This window comes from Corvus brachyrhynchos, unplaced genomic scaffold (genome assembly GCF_000691975.1).
Source record: "Corvus brachyrhynchos isolate BGI_N302 unplaced genomic scaffold, ASM69197v1 scaffold116, whole genome shotgun sequence".
In the NCBI taxonomy this organism is placed as follows: domain Eukaryota; kingdom Metazoa; phylum Chordata; class Aves; order Passeriformes; family Corvidae; genus Corvus; species Corvus brachyrhynchos.
Genome location: NW_008240221.1, coordinates 12,164,328 through 12,186,040, shown reverse-complemented (window position 1 = coordinate 12,186,040; position 21,713 = coordinate 12,164,328). Strand labels below are relative to the sequence as shown.

The following is a 21,713-nucleotide window of genomic DNA, read 5'->3' as shown; positions in this document are numbered from 1 at the left end:
ATCTGAAACTACAGCTGGACATTTGAATACCTTCAAAACAAATCCACTGGAAAGGATCAAGTATTAAAATAAGTGAAGTCAATGAATAAACAAGAGTCACCAAAATTGATATTTCCCAGGAAAAGATGAAAATATTTCCAATCTCTCATACTGATAAGGCTACAACATCTGCCAATATCTAGATGTGTGGGTAAGCCACTATGGAAAAATGCAGAAATGTCTGATAAAAATAATTCTGTGGCACCTAAGAAGTGATTGTTATTTGGCAAATTGAGACCAGATCATATCAAAGACTGCTGGCCTTGATGGCATAAGAAAGAAGCAAGCCTAAGATAACCTGGAATGTAGGGCAATAAATAGATTCACATCCAACAGACGTACAGGGAGCTTAGGTGCGTGGCAGGTTTCTGGTTCCCTTCTCCATGCTTTTAATTTGCCCATCCTGAGGAAGGATGGCCTTCAGGAACTTGAGCTGGAGTCAGAATGGACAGCTGGACTCAAATGTTGTGGTTCCTAACTGCTCTTCTGATAGACACCGAAACAGAGGCTCTTTGAAGAAAAAGCAGTAGACTCCAGTATCTATAGCTCACGTTCACATTGAAGGAGAAACTAAGAACATATCTATTTTAGCCTAACTTATTTTAAGCTGTCAACAACAGGGAAAAATAAAAAGGGCATTTCTTTGCTTCCAGAAATTTCAGTTTATAATTAGTGAGCAGATACCAGATCAAATTTAATAACTTTCTCCTGAGATTAATGCAATCCTCAGCATTTCCATGGATTTCCACCCCTAGCAGGATATCTTTGCCCAAACACATTTTGTTTTAATGTTAATGTAAAAATGTCCTTCTTTTTAAAAACCTCCTGGGCTGTTTCCTAACTAAATGGAAGACAATGATGCCAGATAACATCTTTCATCACTGAGCTATACCAAGTGGTAAATGAGAATGGCAGATTGCTCAGTGAAATTACTGTTGTGTCAGAAGAAAGTCAGTTGTGAGGAAGTGTGAGCTCTGAAACCTCTCAGCTATCAGGTACACATTTTTTTTAGGATAAGAAACCAACAGAAAAGTACTTTCTTTTCTGTTTTAACCCACACCCTTCCCCTTTTTGCCCCTCCATTCTTCCGGCACCATAATTATAAACTGGAAGACTGGGGCTGAGCTGCAGGTGGGTGCATCCTGCACCGTGCAGAGCCCAGCAGCTCACACTCTGCTCCACGTTTGTCGATTATTATTCAGTAGCATCAGTGACAGGACTCCATTTCCAGCCTGTGATTATTTGTTACTGTTGAAAATTATTTTGAAAAAAGGACAGGTAAAGTGCAGACCCAAGTGTTGTCTGATAAAATGATTGCTTATAAAAATGGATCAAAAGTTGTAAAAAAGTAGTTATCTGTGACAACACAGTGGCCCATTTCTACAATTTATATAAGCCCTTCCAAAGATTTCCCTCTGAGCATCTCATTAAATCTAGGCTCCAAAGCTAGAATTGAGTGCATTTATATATTTCAGCTGTTGAATGCTGTCAGGATTCAAAGATAAACTACTTTTTCCAGACAATTTAGATTTTATAATATTTGTTGTCTTCACCAAAGATGAAAGACAGTTGTTGTTTTAAATCATTGCTTTGTACAATCTGGTTTGCATACATTTAACAGGGAGCCATTTACAGTGCCATCAATGTTTGGAGCGTGGCGAGAGAAAGGTAAGCTGCAACTAGTTACTTTATGATACAAGAGCTTGATTTTCAGACAATCTCTGTTTACCTGAGTTATTTCCCCAATTTGATTATTTGGAAGAAAGAAGGATTTTGTTTTGGTGTTCCTCACACATCTGCTTTACTGAGGGTATGATTCAACCCACCCATTTTTCAGTCCCATAAGCTTTTACTTTAGAGCACTCTTAGCAGGTACAAAAAACCCCCACCACATAAAACCAGAGCTCTGCATCTTCTTCTACAAAACAGCACTTCAGGCCAAAACCAACCCATCAACATACTACTTGCACTCATTTAAATAGCAAGTGACAGGCAAATGTAATTGCTTTCCAAAGGACTTCAAGTCTGCTTCATCTACTCCATGCACTGAATCCACTTCCCAGCTACAGATGTTTTTGAGGCAGCTCCGTGCTGAGCCACTCGTGCCTCAAGTCAGGCAAGATGAAAACAAGCCATAGGGTACCAGACATAATCCTTCTGCCCCTCCAAAGGAGAAAGCAGTGAGCATGCAGACTTGATACTGTCACAACAACCCCTCTGTTACGACATTCATGTGAAATGACAATTATATGAAAACAAAGGTGAGGAAAACCCCTCTGCTTCCCACCTCTCGCATCACGCATTCCATTTTTCCAAACAGTGACCAGCCACTGGGAAGCATAACTTCCCAAGCACTCTGCCCTTGCTTGTATCTGTTCCCTACAACTGCCAGAGACAAACTGTAGTGTCCAACCACAGGTCACAGAAGACATCTTCCCTTTCTGTATGAGCAGCCTGAAAGCTGGGCTGGTGGCCGAATTCCTCGCAACTGTCCGCTTTTCCTCAGGAGCACACCTAGAGCTGGACTGAGGCAAAACTCAAGGAAAAACCTCTTGTGCACCCATCCTTCCAGGACACCTGCACTGCCTTCTCTGCCCAGCCACCTCCAAGACTGCAACATTCTGCCCGGGCACCTCCACATCAGCAGCCTTGGAGACGTTCAGCAGCTCAAGCGACTCCCTTGTTTGGGAAAGATGAGGACGCAGCCACGCCAGTGCCTCTTCTGGCCTGACTGAGCGTTCCCTGAGCTGACAGAGTCACAACACCTCAGAGAATGTCTCTCCAGGCCCTTGAAAAGCAATACCAGCAGCTCCCAGTCACTAACGAGCAATTACCCATGAGCCAAAGTGTAATGTTTGATAGCCTGTGAGAGAGAAGAGATTAACTTCTTCATTTGACCAGGTGCCACTCAGGGACTTTCTGTACTGAACTGAACCCTTATCAAGGCCAGTTTCTAACATTCTTTTTTGATACTGCACAACTTCGGTATAAACAATTAAAAAAACCCCAAACTCATTAATTTTTAACAATTTCTGTCAAGCCACTCCCAGGCTTTAGAAAAAACTCTTTTCAGCTATAGGAAAAAATATTACATTCAGGAAGGTTTTTATGTCCACAGGTCTTCAATTTTTATTTACCCTCGCAAATCTGTCAACATTGTGATATGTGTATGGCCTGGATGGCATCTGCAGCTCTTCAGTCCCAAAGATCTGGCTGTCCACTGAAAAGCTACAAGCTTTTTTTGGTGGACAACAGAACCTTTATTTTTCCTTTCTACTTTATTCTATTTAAATGAAAAAATATTCCAGCTTTAATCTTCCCACTTGTACTTTTCTTGGATGGTAACTTCTTTTTCATAGAAAATCTTATTGGTTCATTCATAGAGTCTAATGTGGCACTACACTGCATTTCATGTAGTTTTAATTAATAGCTTAATGGAGCTGCTTGATTTTTAATACTGTGAGAAGCTACAATTTTCCTTCTTTCATAACTGTTGCAGTATTTACAGTACATTTGAAGGCAACTTCCAACAGCCTTCTTCCTATGACCTAAATATTATCCTTTCTCTATAAAATTCTAGGAACTGGCTCACTGAAAATAGCTGGAGGAAAGAACAATTTTCCCATTTTTAAAAGGAAAAGAATTCCAGACATTAAATTACAAAGAGTCTGTCTTTGAAAGAATTATGTCAACATCTCTTAAAAAAAAAAAATCTAACAAACCAAACCCATGGTTCTCTTCAGTGCAACGCAGTCATTTCAGCTTGTGCGTCTGGTGAGAAGTTGCTCTCTTCCCATCACATATATCAATAGAAATATGTATTAAATTAGCATTATTTGAATCAGAAAGATCAGTAAAAGGTTACCACTCCTGAAACAGTGTTCATCTAAAACACTGAAGTCAAAGACTGATAGACCTTAAGAGCTCCAGTGCTTTTGCTGCACTATCCTTATTCATAAAACCCAATCCTACAGAAAAGAACCATACCCAGCAACCAGCCAGGCTTACTGTACATTTACTACCTATGTTTCCATTCAGACTTCATGTCAGACAGATGGGGTGTTCACAGACCCAGCAGGATCACTCTCAACAGCCACAGCAACAAGAAACCTAAACAACAAGCATCTGGACAAAGTTAAATTATCAAATTAAACACAGGATTTGCAGGACCTCCTCAATGACCTTGCAGATGAGTAGATGAGACTGAACTGAGAAGTGGCAAACATCACCTGAGAGGAACTGCCTCTTGTTCTTTTATGGGTATTTAGATTTTAGCTAGCACTCTGCACTTACTATTTTCATGTTAAAATCATTTGGGACAAACCACCGCTATATCTTTATCCGCAATGCACAACTGGCACTGCCTGCTCTGTAAAGCCCATCAAAACAGCAGAGATGGCAGCAGGTGCAGAAAGAGAGGCAGACCCTACAAAAACAAATGGTAACAAGCTTTACATGGGTGACGTCATTTTGTAAATCCTGTTTTATTTTGTTGTGATGTTTCTGAGGCATAGAAAAAAACAATGGGAGGAAAAAATGACACAGGAGGGGGGATGAGAGAAGGTCAAAAACCCATGTTAATAAAAGAGAGCCAGCAAAGGACACTGTGGGAAGACTAGAGGAAAGGACTCCAGAGATACTTCCTCTTGCCAACACACAGCTTCCAGGCAGCTTCCCATAAGCTCTTGCTGGGAAAGGCCACCCCCAGGATACTTCTCTATCGACAACCTCCACACTTTTCTACTGGACAGTGAACATCATGTAGATCTCGGTCCTTTTCTCTCTTCTAAGACATGTTACTTCCAAGGATCTTGCTGCAGCATCCTTGGAACAAGTGCTTCCCCTGGGTTGCTCCTCGAGTAGGATTTAATGCCATGGAACCCTTCCCAGAGTTTCCTCTGGAAGGGATTACGAACGTACCCATTTCACAGCTTCAAAGGCAGACAGACAGAAAAGTTAATGAATTATCATAGGCAGTGGTGGATTAAGACTCATGAGCTAATGTCTCAGCTGTATGCTCATCCCTTTAAAATGCAGAGTCCTGTTTAATATTAGAACCAGCCTTGGCCAGAGATTTATGGTCAGCACCATATCTGGCGGCAGGTTATGGAGGAAGACCATGCACTTACTCATAACCATTTACTACCATTATTCCCTCCCATAGACATTATGCTTGGGGCTTCCATTTGTTGAAATAACATGACACAACTCAAGGAAAAGCAGTAAATGTTATTTTAGTTCTGTAACAGAGTTCAGTATCACTCATCTCATTACTAAGACTCTGGCTTCATGTTCCACCCCAACTCCCAAAAATTAGGTCTGGGTGCTTAACAAACCACAGCCCAAGGTAGAAATACAAGCAGGTGGCACCTGTCATGAAGAATCCTGCCTGACCACTCATTTTGGACAGAGGCAGCATCGCCTTCATAAACATCCCAACAAGCAAATCTATCATTTCATAACTGGGTCTCATGCAGCCAGTTTTGTAAAGACTTTTGCCAAAAAGTGCCTTTAAATTCATGCCAATCCACCACCACCCTGCAGTAGTACATGAACTTCGCCACACCTCCCATAATGTTGATCGATACAGAGTGACCAAAGAGACCAGTTCTCACACTTGTGAAAATTACTATGAGTCCCCAGATGGTGGAATCATCAATAGTTTTTTTAAAAATCCTTTAACATAAGAGGAAGACTGTTAAAAATCCACGTTCACAACAACACTGTTCAGACATGTCTTTGGGAGCTCTTCTGCAACCTGTAGGATACCATTATTGTAGGTAAAAGTTAAAACACAAACCCAATTGTAATTGCTACAATGAATAACTTAATGAAACAATTAAGTGAGATGATGGAATCTAGCAGAATAGTGTCTTCTAAAAAATACTAGCAATTAAAAAGACCAATGTTTTCCTTTACTTTTTTAATACAATTTAGGGCATTTATTGTTGAAATACTGCAAATATCTATCAACCATCACAGCTTGATAACATGCTCTTTTGTCCATTTAAAACATGGGCTTTCAAAGCCTCTGTTTATGCTTCCATTTTGGCAGGTTCTGCAGGATTATTTTATTTCCCCAGTTACCACAGCAGTGAAATTATTACAACTTAAGAAAAAAATTCCTATGCTTTGGCTCAAGAGAAAGTCCTCCAACCTTCCCGTGACATTTTAAATGAATAACCACAAAATTTCCAAGTAATGACTTTAAAATAGGATGCTACAAACTAAACTTCATGTATTGAGGGGGAGATGGGGTAAGAAAGGGCACTGAAGACAGACGTAAATGCAACAATAAATACATATTTAAGGCTGTGGTCCCTCTGCCAGCTGTCTGCAGACCCTTAAAATTACAACCTAAGGGCTCAACTTCTTTAGTTACCTTGAAAATCTCAGCTCAGCTCGATGACATTCTTTTCTTGTCCTAAAGTTGTGTCCTACTTAAAGACTACTTGGTTTTGCCCCAGAGACATCTGTATTTCAGTTTTCTGGCTAATGACCACAGGGACTAGGTTATGTTGTATGACCTCCATTTGTAGCTTGTAAAGTGCTTTGGGCTTGTTTAGAATAGGTGGAAAAAATAAAAAAAAAAAAAAGGAGGAAGGGGCTGTGTTTAATTGCTAAGTCTAGGTTTTCAAAATGCCAATATTTAATGGGATGGTTGGATTTCTTTTTATTCCTATTTTTTTTTTTTGCTTCTTGAGGGAGAAGCCTTTAAGGCACAAAATGGCCTGAATTCACAGAGAACTTGTTCCACAGCCTTATCAGCTGAAGGCAATTTTCACAAAATGGAACATTCCAAATAGAAGAAACTAGAGTTTCAGCTTTTTTCTTCTTCTCTTCCCACACTCCAAGCAACCAGCTCTCTTCCAAGTGGACTGAAAACAAGATTTCCTTTGAGTGTACATGGACGAGGAGGGAAAAAAAGACTTTAAGAGACTATGTGACATTCCAGATTTACTGTGATTCCAGGCTTCTATCTCAAGTCTCAGTTTCCAAGTAAAAGATGCTCTCTCAACATTCCCACAGCACACTCCTGAGTCATGCTGGACTCTTTTCTCACTGCCCATCACTCCCAGTAGTGCTGGGACCATGGGACCCCTGCACATCCCCCTGTCCCCACGGGGCTCACACGGCTGCCGGCGAGGCACAGTTTGGAAAGTGGTTGGTAATTCCCATTCCAGAATCTGCCAGCCCCCCTGGATCAGTGCTGTGCTAGCTCAGCAAAACCAACATGAGCAGAAGCACGCATCAGGAAGAAGGGGAGAAGAAAATAGGAAAAATAGATGCTGAAATACAGGCTAGAAACAGACCTGCTGAGCAAGACTTCACCTTTTTACAGTCCCTTTTCTGACAGCAGTTATGTTAATGCTTGTTTTCCACTTTCTAGAAACCAAAGCTACTATTTTTTTGCTTCTAAACAACTTAAGCATCTGGTTTTGGAGTTATCAGCTAAGCAATTTTACCAAGGGCTTTTATTTTTTTTATTTTGCAACTTTAACATATGCTACATTTTCTGCACATCACTGGGACTTCACAACATACATATTCACTCTGCTTAGATTTATCTAAGTTGAATAGCATTTTGTATACAGCAAAGCTAACTTTAAGAGTCCTTCATAGGTCAGCAGGTAAAACCCTGCTTTGATAGAAGTAAACAACAGTACACTTAAAGCTCTTTCTGCCTTAAAGGCAGTAACTGAATTATGTATCAGGAAAGAGACAGATCAAAATTACAGAACAGGAATGTATTTTAGTATCAACCAAATAAATATAATTTGTTTTGCACAACTGCTCAAACTAAAATACCCATTAAAGAATAAAACTCCACAACTACCACCAGTTTCATACCACTTACAAAAATATTATTAGCTTTCCAGTATAAATGACTTAATTTCTCCAACCACACAGATTCTTGATCAAGGCATTGCAAGTCACCACATTAGCAAGACAGGTTCCCAGCTGTATCCTCTTAGCTTGCAGGGAGTAAGGTAGCCTTTAACTGCTGTCTTCTGAGCTTAATTCCCTTGATCATGCTGCAAATTCCACAAGCAACTGCCACAGGCAAGATGATACTGCTACCTGGCCTGGATAACAGCCAGGATCACCTGAACTGCGTCAGAACCAAAGAATACCCATGGTGTCTCAAAGCCATGCTCCTCTACACACTCGAGATGTTGAACATCCTGCTTTCCATCAGCTTGGGAGGAAACAGAACTCATAGGACTGGGTTCTCACTGCCTCTTTTACCAGGGTCTGTGGGATTTTGGGCCAGGCCACAGTCTCCCTGCTGGCCTCATTCCATGGGAACAGAAATACTTCCTTAACACCTCAAAGGATGAGTTGATGTGCTCATACATTTTATAAATAAAAGCACTCTAAAAGGTTCTACCATCCAAACATCTCCTAGTATTTCCTTCCCCACAAATATACTTTTTTAAAGCAAATCAGATCAAATACTTGTCCAGACATTACGTTCCATGCTGCATTTCAAGAGATGCTGCTCTTTAGACTCTGTGGTAAGGATAGGAAATGGAAATAACTAGTGTATCATCTTCTGAAACCAAAGGACTAGGAGAGACAGGCCCATATATTGCAGAGACACCAGCCTGCCAAAATACAAATATTTGCAAGTTACTGTATTTGGGTTCCTCATTAGCTAAATTGGTATCATTTCCCGCAATAAGGAGAGGGGGAAAGTTGGAAGCAATGATCCTATTAGGTTGTCATACTGGCACGTAACAACATAATGTGGTAACATTTTTCTGAAGACAAAACATTGATGTTAATTCACACTGCAGACAGAGGCATGAGCCAGAGAAAGTATTTATATACACACTCTCTCATATTGCATTCAAAACAGAAGCTCTGGAAACTGATATTTTTGTTTAAAATGAAGTATCAAGCTTTTACCCTGCCGAGAACACCGGGAAGGCTCGCTGGAAGCAAGCGGCACCAAACAGGCAGCCAGAGCAGAAAGTTTCATGCTGAATTTGTACCAAATGCAGCAGCAGCCCTATATCCAGTGCAACCACAGACTGACACCAGAGTGGTTTTCTCTAAACCACCTTTTTCCCCTCTGACTCATAATTTTTTTTTCTTACATGGAATCTAAATCTGCCCTCCTTCAGCTTAAAATTGTTACTCCTCATTCTGCCACTACAGACCTTGGTAAAAAGCCTCACTCCAGCTTTCTGGTAAGCATCCTTAAACACTGAAACACCACAGTAAGATCTCCTCAGAACCTTCTTTGCTCTGAACAAGCCCAAGTGTCTCAGTCTGTCTTTACAAGAAAACCCTTCCAGCCCTCTGACCATTTTCACGGTGCTCCCCTGGAGTCACTCCAATAGGTCCATGTCTGTCTTGTACCCAGGACCTCAGAGGTGGACACTGACCTCCAGAGAGAACAGAGGGGCAAAATTCCCTCCCTGGACCTGCTGGCCATGCTGCTTTTGATGCAGCCCAGGACACAATGGGCTTTCTAGGCTGCAAGCACATGTTGCTGAGTCACATCCAGTTTTTCATTGACCAACACCCCCAGGTGCATCAGCCAGGCTGCACTGACACTGGTGACGGCCCTAACCCATGCACTGCACCTTGCACTTGGCCTTGCTGAACTTCATGAGGTGAACAATAGGGAACAGGTCACCAGCACAAACAGGCTGAGAGAGAGAGACACTAACACCAGCTTAAGCTCAGCACCAACAGTTTCACAACAGCTCAGCACCAACAGCTTCACAACAGGCACAGACAGGGCAATCTATTTCTTTCTCCTGCACATGCAGGCACCCTGGGGCAAGGAGCTTAAACTTAGATGTCTGAGGTAAGGGGAGACAAATCCCACCCTCACTGCCTCAAATGCAAACAGTTTTTATTTTAAGAAAGGTGATCAGTGCTAGAATGTGCTTGAGTCACTCTCGCAATCCAAGGCCACCTCTCAAATTCTCCTCTGGACCTCCAGCGTTAGGACAGACTCCCCCAGCCTGTCTATGCTTCCTACCATGAGACATTACCACTGCCCTGTGCATCCCTGTGACCAACACCTGCTTTACCAGGACAAACCACCTGCAGCTAGGGCAGGATGCCGGAAAAACATTTCTTTTTTTTAAATGTATTTCTATTTCAGATCTGTCAGCTACAAAATTGTAAGCATCACTTATATGGAGTGTTTACCAGAGGCAGGAGAGCAAAGGAGCAGGCTCTCACTGATATACAATTTTGAAGCACATTACTTACCACTAATGATAGCTTTGTTTCTTGTAGAAGTTTAATTTCTTTGCCCATTACAGAGAAATACACGCTTTCCCCAGGCAGGTCCCTATAGTCTGTGCTCATGGTGCAAACCATAGCCACGTGAAAGACTCTGCTCCATAATAACATTAGTGAGTCAGTCAGGATGACGAGGTGTATCTGCAAGACTTCATTCATGCAGAAATCATTCACTACTGTGGAATATATTTCAGGTAACTTCATTTCTCCAGGTATAGTACCAAATTGATTTGCTCTCAAAAGCCAAGCAGGGCATATACAGGCTTGCTCCTACTGCTGAGAAGGTTTTGGTCAGCAGAAGCCAAACATGAGCTTAACAGTGAGAGGTACTGGGTTGCAGATGTTATAAAAGATAAAATTAAAAAAAAGAAAGAAAGTTGCAAGAATTCTCACTGAGACTTTGTACAGAGCTAGCCTGAAAAATGGCTAAAATCTAGTCAGAGCAGGCTGGATAACAAGTGGGTCAAACTGCCTGGGCAAGGTGAGTGCACCTGAACTAGCCCTGTGCAGCCTCTTACACCAGCTGTACCTCCTTCAGGAGCAGCACAGCACACTCGTATTTATACATTCTACTGACCCTCAACCAAAAGCACCAACACACCTGCACTGCTCTGTGCCACTACTTCCCCTCATGAGCCAGCAGGTTCCTGTTGTAATCCTCGATCTTTGCAGGTATTTCTGATCATTTCTTTCAGCTTCACACTATTCGGGGGGGCCCAGGGGGGAGGAGATGAGGGAATAAATCTGCAACCTAAATTGCGACTGAGTGAAGAGGACACTCCAGTTTGGATTGCTTTTACCACTTAGGAAGCTCCATGGCAGGTGGAGCTGTCATTAATCACACACAGTGACAAGCTGCTACTCTCAATCATGCTTTGTGATCAAATTCTGCACTAATCAGGAGCTTCAGAGCAGGCTGACTGTTCAGCAAGGTTAAAAATTCAGATGATACTTTCCTTAAGCTTCCTCTAACATTTAGTAACAGAATCACTGACACAAAAAAAAAAAGCCCAAACAACCCCCTGCTAACAAACATCCTACATGTGACAAGGAGCAGCTATACCACATGCTTTCAGCTGGACTCTCTTCTATCATGCACACAAAGCTCTTAAATTGACCAAAATTTGTCTTGTAGTTTTAAGGGTAATCAACAACCCTCTTTCAAACCAGTTTTACAGCTGCACTTAACGAATAAACAGGTTTACTTAAAACTGTCTTTTAAAAAATGCCATATTCTTATAAATAGAAGTTACAACAAAAATATTTTTGTCAAGTCAGTATAAAGGGACCTTTATCTGCAATTTCAAGGTAATTAGTTATGTCAGGAATCATGTGTAACACAAAGCACAAATACACAGTTAGCAAGTTACCTGTCAAAAGGTATTTATTTGTCTCAAGAGGAAGAACATGCTGTTCTCAATGGAGGGCCACATTTTCGTGGATGAGCTGCCAGCAGGAGCAGCCCTGTACAGCTTTCTCATCATAGGTGGTTTACAGAAACTCAGAGTATACAGGTTTTGATAGATCAATAGCTAAGTTTCAGAAATAGCTAAAGCAGAAAGAAAAAAGTATCTAGATACCTTTGCTTGGAGGAAGCATTCTCTGACAAAGCCCCTCTGAAGGTGCCTACTTCGTTGGCTGTGCCAACCAAGAGCCTGCATGTGCCAAAAGGCTGTGGTAAGCTAAGCCTTCAGAGAAACAAAACTTTACTAAATAAACACAGAGAACAAGGGCTCAGAATGGCAACATGGACATGAATGCCATGATACCGCTGCTGCCGAAGTCATCTTGCAGGTAGGGACTGTGGTGGCCGGTGAACACACATTACAAGGGACAGCGAGTTTTCAGTAAGACAAGTCCCTAGTACCACAAGAACCACTTCATGCTAGGGTGACCAGAAAGGCTTCTCCCAGGACGCTTGTTCTGTTGTTAATCTGTCCCAGTTTGGATTCCCCGGTTGGCTGTCAGCCTCTACCCCTTGTCACTCCCCCAGAGTTCCCCACTGGCCCCCGTTCCCTGGTCCTGCCCTTTCCCCGCCCCCGGATAAAACTCTGAGCTTCGGGACCATGTTCGTATTTGCCTGTGCACCCTTCGACAGTGCAGCAGCAATAAATGCTCCTGCCAGAACGCACACAAATGCCCTTCTCGACTCTTTGCTCCCGACTGTAGCACTGAACCCACCCGTGCGTCTGTGGGGGCACGCGGCACCCCACAGAGCCGGGCAGGGACAGTATTAAGGGACGACACTTAACACGTAACTCTTCCTTTTTCAATTCTTCTGTCACTGAATTTGGGTCCATCACTGACACAAAACAGGAGGAGACCAATTTCTCAAATGCTGTTTTCTCTACCCATCCCTGTAAAGGGCATCCTGCCACCATTGAGCCACTGTTACCCACACAACTCAAACACAAAGGATGGAAAACTTGCAGCTTAAAGAATTTTTCTTCTAATTTCTCTGAGAAAGCTCAGGTGAGCCAGAGACAAGTTTTAGAACAAATACTGCCATGGTTTTCACTATTTTTATCACCAATTTACCTGAAAAGTCAGAAATTGAGTGACTTAAGATTCATTAACAGCTTACTTATAGGATTTTATTTTGGCTTCTTACTCCTATATAGGGAACACAGTAACATAATTAAAGCAGATGATCACAATGATTGCAAAAGGCTGCCTGCCCAGTTGGGGTTTTTACCAAGCCACACTAACGAGTTGTAGGTTACAGCCCTCTGCAAGATCTTGAGTGACCACTCACCGACTCCTCTTTCCAAGTAATTAAATTAAAGCCCTCCTCCCACGTATCATGTCTGGAGGGGAGAAAAGCAAAACAAAACCATCACAGACAGTAATGTCATGAGATCATTTACCTCATCAGCCAGTTACTGTCAGCTAACACAGCATACAGAGGACTAAAGGGGAAATAAAACCCTCCAGCAACGAAACTGCTAGCACTTCAAAACAACAAAAAAATAATAGAGAAAGGACTGTGACTTCATTTAACACAACACTCACCCCTTTGGTTTGCAAAGCCATTGCCGGTCACATCCTGCTGGTTTTGCTCTTTATTTCCAGCTACCAAATTGCATTTAGAGACTTACTTAGCATGCTTTCTGTTTGTGCATCCTCAGGAATAACTGACACACATTCACAGATGGAAGTGGAACAGAACAGGACTGCAAAGATAAAGACCTTACACTACAAGCATGGAGAGAAAAAAAATCACAGAAACCCAGGGCAAGAAGGAAGACACCAAAGACAAGGCCAGGCTGGATGAAGCTCTGATTTTAAAGTGTCTCTTCCAACCCAAACTGTTCTATGACTCTGTGAAAGGAGCAAGCATACAGTAACATAACAAGACCATATAGAGATGTGAGGAAATAAACACCTTCAGAAATTCAATTCTGCTAAAATTAGTTGATTCTATTTCATTATATTATATTCTTTTTGCCCCATGAAGAGTGACCACTGAAATCCTAAGACCCAGACAGCTTTTTTATTCATGCAGGTCTTACTGCTCTAAGACTTGGTAAGCCTGTGTTCTCCAAACTAGAGTAGCTTCAGAGCCCTGCTGTGGGAGAGAATTCCAGGGAAATAGGGCAGAAGGCAGGAGTCAGCCTGGATGTGTCCCTCTTGGAGAGATAAACAGACTCATTTGCACATGCTGCATACACAGCTCTTCCACAAGGGATTTACATCTTACAGGTAGGTACTGCTAACTGGCATTTTCAAAAAATCTTAGTTCTACTTAAAGACATTTAGATTTTCCTTCTATTTTGGGGGAAGTTTGCTACAGATTGTTTTTTTAAGACATGGAAAAGGGATGAACAACGACAAAATCTATGGTACTACACAAGGCAAGGACAGTAACAATGACATTGCTGAAATGCCCAAGGGAGTTCGAAGCCAACCAGATACCAAGAGGTGCCACAGGAGCAAAATGTCGTAAAATTAATCTCTAGGACAAAGTTTCCTTAGGCCTCCTGTAAACTGCTCTTGGGATCATCAACAATGCAACACCAATGCAAGTTTCTACATGAAGTCTCTGAAATATATGCAGGCTCCCTTCCACTCTGCAGAACTCCAATTAGTGTCTAATCAATAAGTTTATTTGCCTGCCTAAAAGTATGATCCAACTTCTGGTTTACGTGGGAGGCATTTTTAGTGAGGCAGGCTGATGCAGGTACTCTTTCTGGAAGGTAAATTGTTCTTGGAAACTTTCCATTAAGAGACAGCGGAAACTCCACCACTAACTCTTAATTAAGTGCTCTATTGCTTTGGGTTTGTTTTTAATTATTTTTCTTTGTAGATAAGTCATTAATAATTGAGTATCTGCTTGCCTGAGTCATGACACTGTGAATGTACTGAGAAGAAAACCAGTGGCAGTTGTCCATTTGAGCAGCAACCAGTAGAGCTTTAAAGTGGTCTAGAAGGCTTATGTTCCTCCAAACTAATTTTAATCAGTTTTCCCCCACCCCCTAAAAATAAGCAGAATGGAGAGGCTTGTGCTTTGGAAACAAACTCACCTTGTCAAGCAATGCACACTGCCACAACTGTGTATTTATTTTTGCCACTGTACAACAACAGGCATCCACAAACTGCCGAGATGCTTTGAAGATAGATGTGCACAGTGACATCTCCATGTCAGCCACCTGAGACAGTTGTACCCACAGGAGCATGTGCTACTGCTGCAGGAGCAGAAGTGCACCTTGCTCATACTGCACCTCCTCCCTTGCTATCTAGGTTAAAAAAAAATAAGTATCTCTACTTAGGACCTAAGCATCTAGGCAAGAAAAACATTTCTTCTCTTTAATAACCTACTTCCAGATATGAGTCTATGCAGGACTGTACATCCAGGACTTGATCACAAAATTGCTCTGTAACAGAAATGGTGATGCTCTCCCTTTGTAAGGGACAAAGTGGATTTTGGGAACCATTGCTTTTCAAAATTAATATTCTTCTACAAGTAAAACAGTCTCCCTCTCCAACAGACAAAAAAAAAAAAAAATCTTTTCAGATCCCCTCTTCTGGTCAGCCGTACTAAGCTGTTGATGCTAATGATTTTAAATGGCCTCACAGAGACAAGCCTGCAGGTTTGGTTAGGGCAGGAGGAAGATGCTGCTTCAGTCACTTCATAGTGGCTGTATCATTTGACACACAGTTAGCCAAAATGCTATCTATTCAACACAGTGTGCAGCTAATCTAATCTAAAGCAGCATGCAGGCACTGCTGTGCTATGGAAACATTCAACAATGCAAACATGATTAGCCACATAGGTGGAGCTTTACATGCAATTGTTTTGGGAGAGAGATTTAACACTGCCACAGTGACAACATGGCCTCCCTCTTCACATCTGTCTTGTCAACACTCACTTTAGAGTAGGCTTCAACCTTACCAGCTGCAATTTTCTTCTACTTCTTGCTAAGGTGTGGGCTCATTTTGCATCAATTATGGCAATTTAATAAAGCTAAAAAAAATACTAATAAAAGCATTTGCTGTTTGTTATGTTTTTGGCCAGTCAAGTTGCACTAAAGAGTGCATAGATTGTATTAGGAAGCTATAAAGTACACACATATTAAGAACAAAAAATACTTTTGTCATGTAACAACAAACACAAATTGAAAAAACCAGCAGTAACCCACTACTCAAAAAACTCAATCAGACCTAGAAATTAAACAAGTATGTTAAATAAAACACTCAAGGCTCTGATTCAGGATTTTTTTTGAGCTATGGGAGAAGTGAAAGATTTCCTTCCCAAAAGTCTGTGGTAAGGCAAAACCCAAGGATTTCCAAACTCAGAACTGAAAAGAACTAGTGCTCCTTCTGTAACAGTGTTCACCTGCCACCATTCTGAGATGCACCCATCTCTGTCAGCTCTCCAGTTTTCTCAAATTACTTTTGTAAATAGCATCCAAAGGGTTGGGTGGCCTTGAGCTCAGTCCACTTCAGCCCAGCTAAGGCAGTGATGTTAGTCAACCCCAAACCTCCAGCAATAAGCCTTTTGGCACACCCTATGGGTATTTCCAGAAGTATGAGCAGCTTTATACAAGGTGCATGTGTGTGTATTTAAGGGCTGTTCCTAAGGTCCAGCCAACCTCTACCCCGAGGGCTGGCTAAACATGCCACAGTCCAGATCTCAGTCATCACAAAACAGGTTGTGCTCGTCTTCCCAAAAGGCAAGTCTCCCTGCAGTTGTGAGCAGTCTCGTGCTGCAAACTGACTTGAAAATATTAAATAAAAAAGATTAAAAGTTCTCAAAGAGGATTTAAATACAGGCAGCAAGTCAGCACTTCACTTCCTACAATCCCTTCCGAGAGAGATTAGGGCACAAGGACTCAATACCTTGAAAGTAAAATACCTACAAAGACTGTTGATTTTCTTTCCTAGAACAGTGGTCGCAGAAGATAAGAGGCACAAGTACTTATGTTTTAAAACTGAATATGGAAGTATTTAAGAGATAATGCCAGTGAAAGTATTAAAGAGACACCGTCAACTTCACACCTGGATTCTAAAAAAAAATACCAAAACTTTAAACTAGAATGTGGGCATCTTTTAATTTATCATTAACTTTGTGGGCCTTCAGTGTATATATATAGACCCATAAATACATATATGTGTATATATAAGCATGCAAATAGGTGCACACCAAAAAGGTGGTATCAATGATATCTCTGGAATATAAAATGAAGTCCCTGAATTTTCACAAGAACAAAGTTCAAAGATATCAGTATCTACTACTTTACTGTTGTTGCTTATTAAAAAAAAAAAAAAAAAAAGGCAGAAATAAAAGGCAGCCTATCCTCTCACAGAGTAAATGGGACATTGTCTAATATAAGAGGCAACTGTAGTCCCTGGATATACAGTGAAAATAGTTGAAAATATTTGCAGAGTTCTGCCAACGCAGCATTAATACTAAAGCAGAGCACTCTTTTATTACTCCCAATCCCCCTTTGAAACCTCTGCCATTTGGACAGCCCCGTTCACTATCCTTTTATGCCAAGAGACCCACAGGAAGGCAGCTTTAGAAAAAAGGTGACCTAAAACATCATCTCCATTTTGACCTTCTGCACTTCCATGACGCCCCAGCAGCAGCTCCACTGGCCCGATCCCTCAAACTGTGTCATGACAACTCCAACCCCCTTCCTCACTTGTGCCACAAATAAAATAAAGCAGGAATTACATGTTCCCTCTGCCATCAGACTAAGCCTACGGCAAAGAAGTTCTAAGATACCTTAATCCTTTTGGCTGCCTTCCGTCACGCTGCGCCTTCTTGATGCTCACAGCTCTCCCCTATCACTCTATAATAGTGCCAGCTGGCCTCTTGTAGCCAGCCTTTTTTTTTATTAGAAAATTCACGAATTTAAAAAAAACAGGCAGAAAAACAAACCCTTGAATATAATATTTCATTCATGGGTTGGTTCTTACCAAGTTGTGACTCGTATAATTAATCATAATTCACGGCAGCATAGCATAGGAATAATTATTTAAACATTTAAAAACAAAGTGGGTTGCTGGCTCTTTACAATGCTGACATATTTAACACCCAAAACAAATCCTTTTACTGATGTCTTTAAGACAAAGGCACACATTTTTCTGCAAGTGAGATCTCATTTTGCAGCACTTTCCATCCTCCTGCAGGAAGGCAGCTATTTTCAGCATCCAAATTATAAAAGTGGTTTTACTGGGTGAAAAAAAAACTTATAGTTGCATATGCAGTTGTTGACAATCCCCTTACACCACTGAATGAGAGCTTTCAAATAAAGGTGAGGGGGGAAGGGGAGGTGTAACAAATTGATAAATATTTCCCTTCTACCCACCATGCAACATTAGGAAGGGGCAGACTTTATTTTTAGCTGATTTTCTTCTACTACCAGTAGCTCTTTGAATACATTTCCTAGTGGTTAAACTACACCATTGCTCCAGCTTCTATGCTCATACTGGCAACAATTTATTTAGGCATTCTGTCACCATAGGAAGAGCAGATCTCTATTCTTCCTTTCATCACAGAGCTTTCTGGAGCAAGCATGTTTACTTTATATCCAACAGGGTACTATCACATAGAAATAAAAAGTTGTGGAAGGGGGTAGAGGGTAGAAAGGGAAGAACACATCATGTACTCCTGCTGATAAACTCAAAGCACTCAGCAAGATTTAAATGACTATGGAAAAGTCCCAACTTGATATTCCTGGTGCAGAAGTTGAAAGCATAATTTTAGAAGACCAGAAGAACTACGTTCAATTCCACAGAGTCTAAAAATTTCCTCAAAATCAGTTTGGTCTCAGTTTTGGTTTTAATTTACACAGAATAAAGTCAGCTTAAAAAATCCCAGAGACTAGATCAAGACAGGAACTGATGTGCCCCTAGTGAATGGGTTTTAAGAATCCCAACTCCAATGGCTTTTATTAGAATAATTTTAATATAAAATTCTTGCAATTATGTCCTTCTTCAGTGTTTAAGTTTTTAATGACAGGTACAAATATCAAAGCCCAGCTGAGTCCAAATGGTGCCAAAAGGCTGATGCTACCCTGGTGCACACCCTAGAAGAGTATCACTTCTACTTTTCCACTTATCAACTGGACCAAGACAGGCACCTGCAGCGTTTTCACAGCACAATGGGAGAACTTATTTAACTGTTCCTATGCCCAGTTTATCTCAAGGACCTGAGCTCAGAAATTCTTATGAACTGTGAGGGAGGTGATTCTGCCCCTCTACTCCACCTTCTTGAAACCACATCTGCAGTGCTGCATTCAGCTCTGGGGCTCTCAGCACACAAAGGCCATTGACCTGGTAGAGCAAGTCCACAAGAGGCCACAAAAATGACTGGAGGGATGGAACACCTCTCCTGTTAGGAAAAGCAGAGTTGGGTTGTTTATCCTGGGGAAGAGAAGGGCTCAGGGAGAACTTATTGTGGCCATTCAGCACTTGAAGGGGGCCTATAAAAAGGATGGGGACAAACTCTTTAGCAGGGCCTGCTGCAATAGGACAATAAGCAATCATTTTAAACTAAGAGAGCTGATTTAGATTAGATATAAAGAAGTTTTTTACAATGAGGGTGGTGAGAGGTGGTAGGTACCCCATCCTTGGAAATATTCAAGGTCAGGTTGCATGGGACTCCGAGAAACCTGACGTAGTTGTAGACATCTTTGCCCATGGCAGGTGGATTGGACTAGACTTTAAAGGTCCCTTCCAACCCAAACTATTCTGCCATTCCTTGAAGTGCACTCAGTATGAGTGTATCTAATTTGAATCTTTGTATTTCAACCATATTGGCCATGCACCTGACAGCTCAGCATTCAAACATTCAGCTCTGCATAACCAAAGATGGTCTGGTTAAGTGCTGGCCATCAAGCACAGCAAAATAAAAATACTCTTATGGAAATGATGCAAGAAACCTTCTCTTAGGCAGGAATATCAGCCTTAACACAGATCCTGGTTTTGCTGATAAGCCTTGTTAAATGAACCATGTTTCCAGCATGCCTGAAAAAAATTCTCACAGACCAGAAGGTCCAAGCAAGTTGCAGCCTGGAGTTGATCCAGAGGATTCCCCATGACAAGGGATAAAATCTATCTCTGTAGATTTCAGTGATCCCCGAATGGCTTGAGATATGACATCATCCTGAGTTCAGTTACACACAGATGACTCTTCCAGAGAGTTATGACATCCCATTGCTCTTCATGCTCTAGCTACCCCAAGTTACTCATCAATCTGGTTTACCACAGGTCCTGAAATCAACTTGCGCTTCTTCTAAAGTCATTGGAAGTACTTCAGCATTTTAGAGTGAGGTTGTAATACCCTGAAAATAAGAACTTCAGCACCAAAAATAGCTATTTGTAATCTTCCAAACTTGCCAGCAGTATGCAGCTAATGGTGCACTGGAGACCAAGCATAATCAACTCCTTCAATGTGGTTTTCTCATCATATTTCTCTAAATAAAGAAGCTTCTTAAAAAAAAATATCACTAAATGTATATGCCAATTATATTTCTAACAGACGTTAAGAGTTTGGTGACAAAACTTAGAAGAAGTTTATTAGAAGCACACTTCAGATGAGATTAATTAAGAGTATACAAGAAAGCACCAATTCTGTGCTAAGTTTACCAGGACAATATAAAGGAATGCATCCCTGGCCACAGACGGTACAGACATCTATGCCAGGCAGGAGACACTGATCAACAAGTGCTTCCAAGAGAGCAGCAAGCTTCTTTATCTGCTACCTAGAATGAAGAAACAACATTCAGGTATGAGTAAAAATGGCTTCTTCCTTGACATTCTGGATGTTAAAAACATTAAGGAGCTTCTGCTACATCACCTCATAAGTGTCTTTTGCAGTCTTTTCTCGGCTAGAAACCTCTGAGGCTCTTGGCTTGGGATCACTGTACCGATCTCCTCGTTTGAGTCCTGCTTGGTGAAGCAGGAAGAGGTAACAGTGGCACAATTCGTGTTTTACTGTTACCCAAAAAAAATTGCTGAGATACCTAGGAAGACATATGGAATTGTGAAATTCAAACTATCTGATTAAAATACAAAAAAAATTGCTGAGATACCTAGGAAGACATATAGAATTGTGAAATTCAAACATCTGATTAAAATACAGTTCAATGAATTATGCAGTTTCTTTCCTGTACCTTACTCATAAAAAATTAAAAAAAATCAAGAGGGAAACCTCCTTGATACAGAGGGAGAAGAGCTCCACCCCACCTAATCATTCACTAAGAATTAATGCATTTGCCAAAACAGGTCCTCTGCCACCTTCAAACACATGTAGAAGCCTCCCCTGTTGCAGGGATTTGGCTTGTGACTGTGACACAAACCAGTGCCTCGTTCTTCATGTCGGTAGCATGGAAACGCTTCAGACACAGCCATTACCTCTCTCAACAGCAACATGAGAATTTCTTCTACAGTCAGTTTTCACTAATGGTATTCACAGCCTCAGAGTCAGCAAAGGATTTGGCAAGACTCGCCCTAATTTCACTTTGTACCTTCTGGAAAAGCCGTGGGTAACAGGAGAGGCAGCTCCGAAGGGTGGAACACAAGAGCGGCTGAGCTGGACCACTCACCCCCCAGCACGACAGGGAGAGGTGAAAGCCAGACCCTGGCCCAGGCTTGGCAGCACAGGAGGGTCTGCAACACCTCTGGCATCTTCCAAAAAATCAAACCTGAATCACAGAGCAACTGAGCCGTGACAGACAACACAAGTTTGCTGCTGTCCTGGTGGGCTCCAGGTAGCTGGTTCTACCCTGTTAAGAAGGAAAGATTAAGTAATGCCTTTAAATTCAGATCAAGCCAAAGAGTGCTTAGCAGTTTACCGGGCCTGGCCCCAATAACTCGTTTCCTTTTCTTTCCCTCTTCTAAAATTTGCGAATAAGTATCACAATAGAATCTAATTAACATTCACTAATGAGTGGGAT

General features: G+C 41.5%; 1 long non-coding RNA gene across 1 annotated transcript in view; it reads right to left on the bottom strand.

Moving 5' to 3' along the window:
• LOC108449284 overlaps positions 1–20,775 on the bottom strand; it is a 62,267-nt gene extending 41,492 nt beyond the window's left edge. The window contains exons 1-2 of the long non-coding RNA XR_001865433.1: positions 20,615–20,775; positions 20,404–20,519 (exon numbers count right to left, since the gene is read on the bottom strand). This is a non-coding gene — a long non-coding RNA (uncharacterized LOC108449284). The remainder of the gene's footprint in view (positions 1–20,403; positions 20,520–20,614) is intronic.
• Positions 20,776–21,713: the final 938 nt, after the last annotated feature.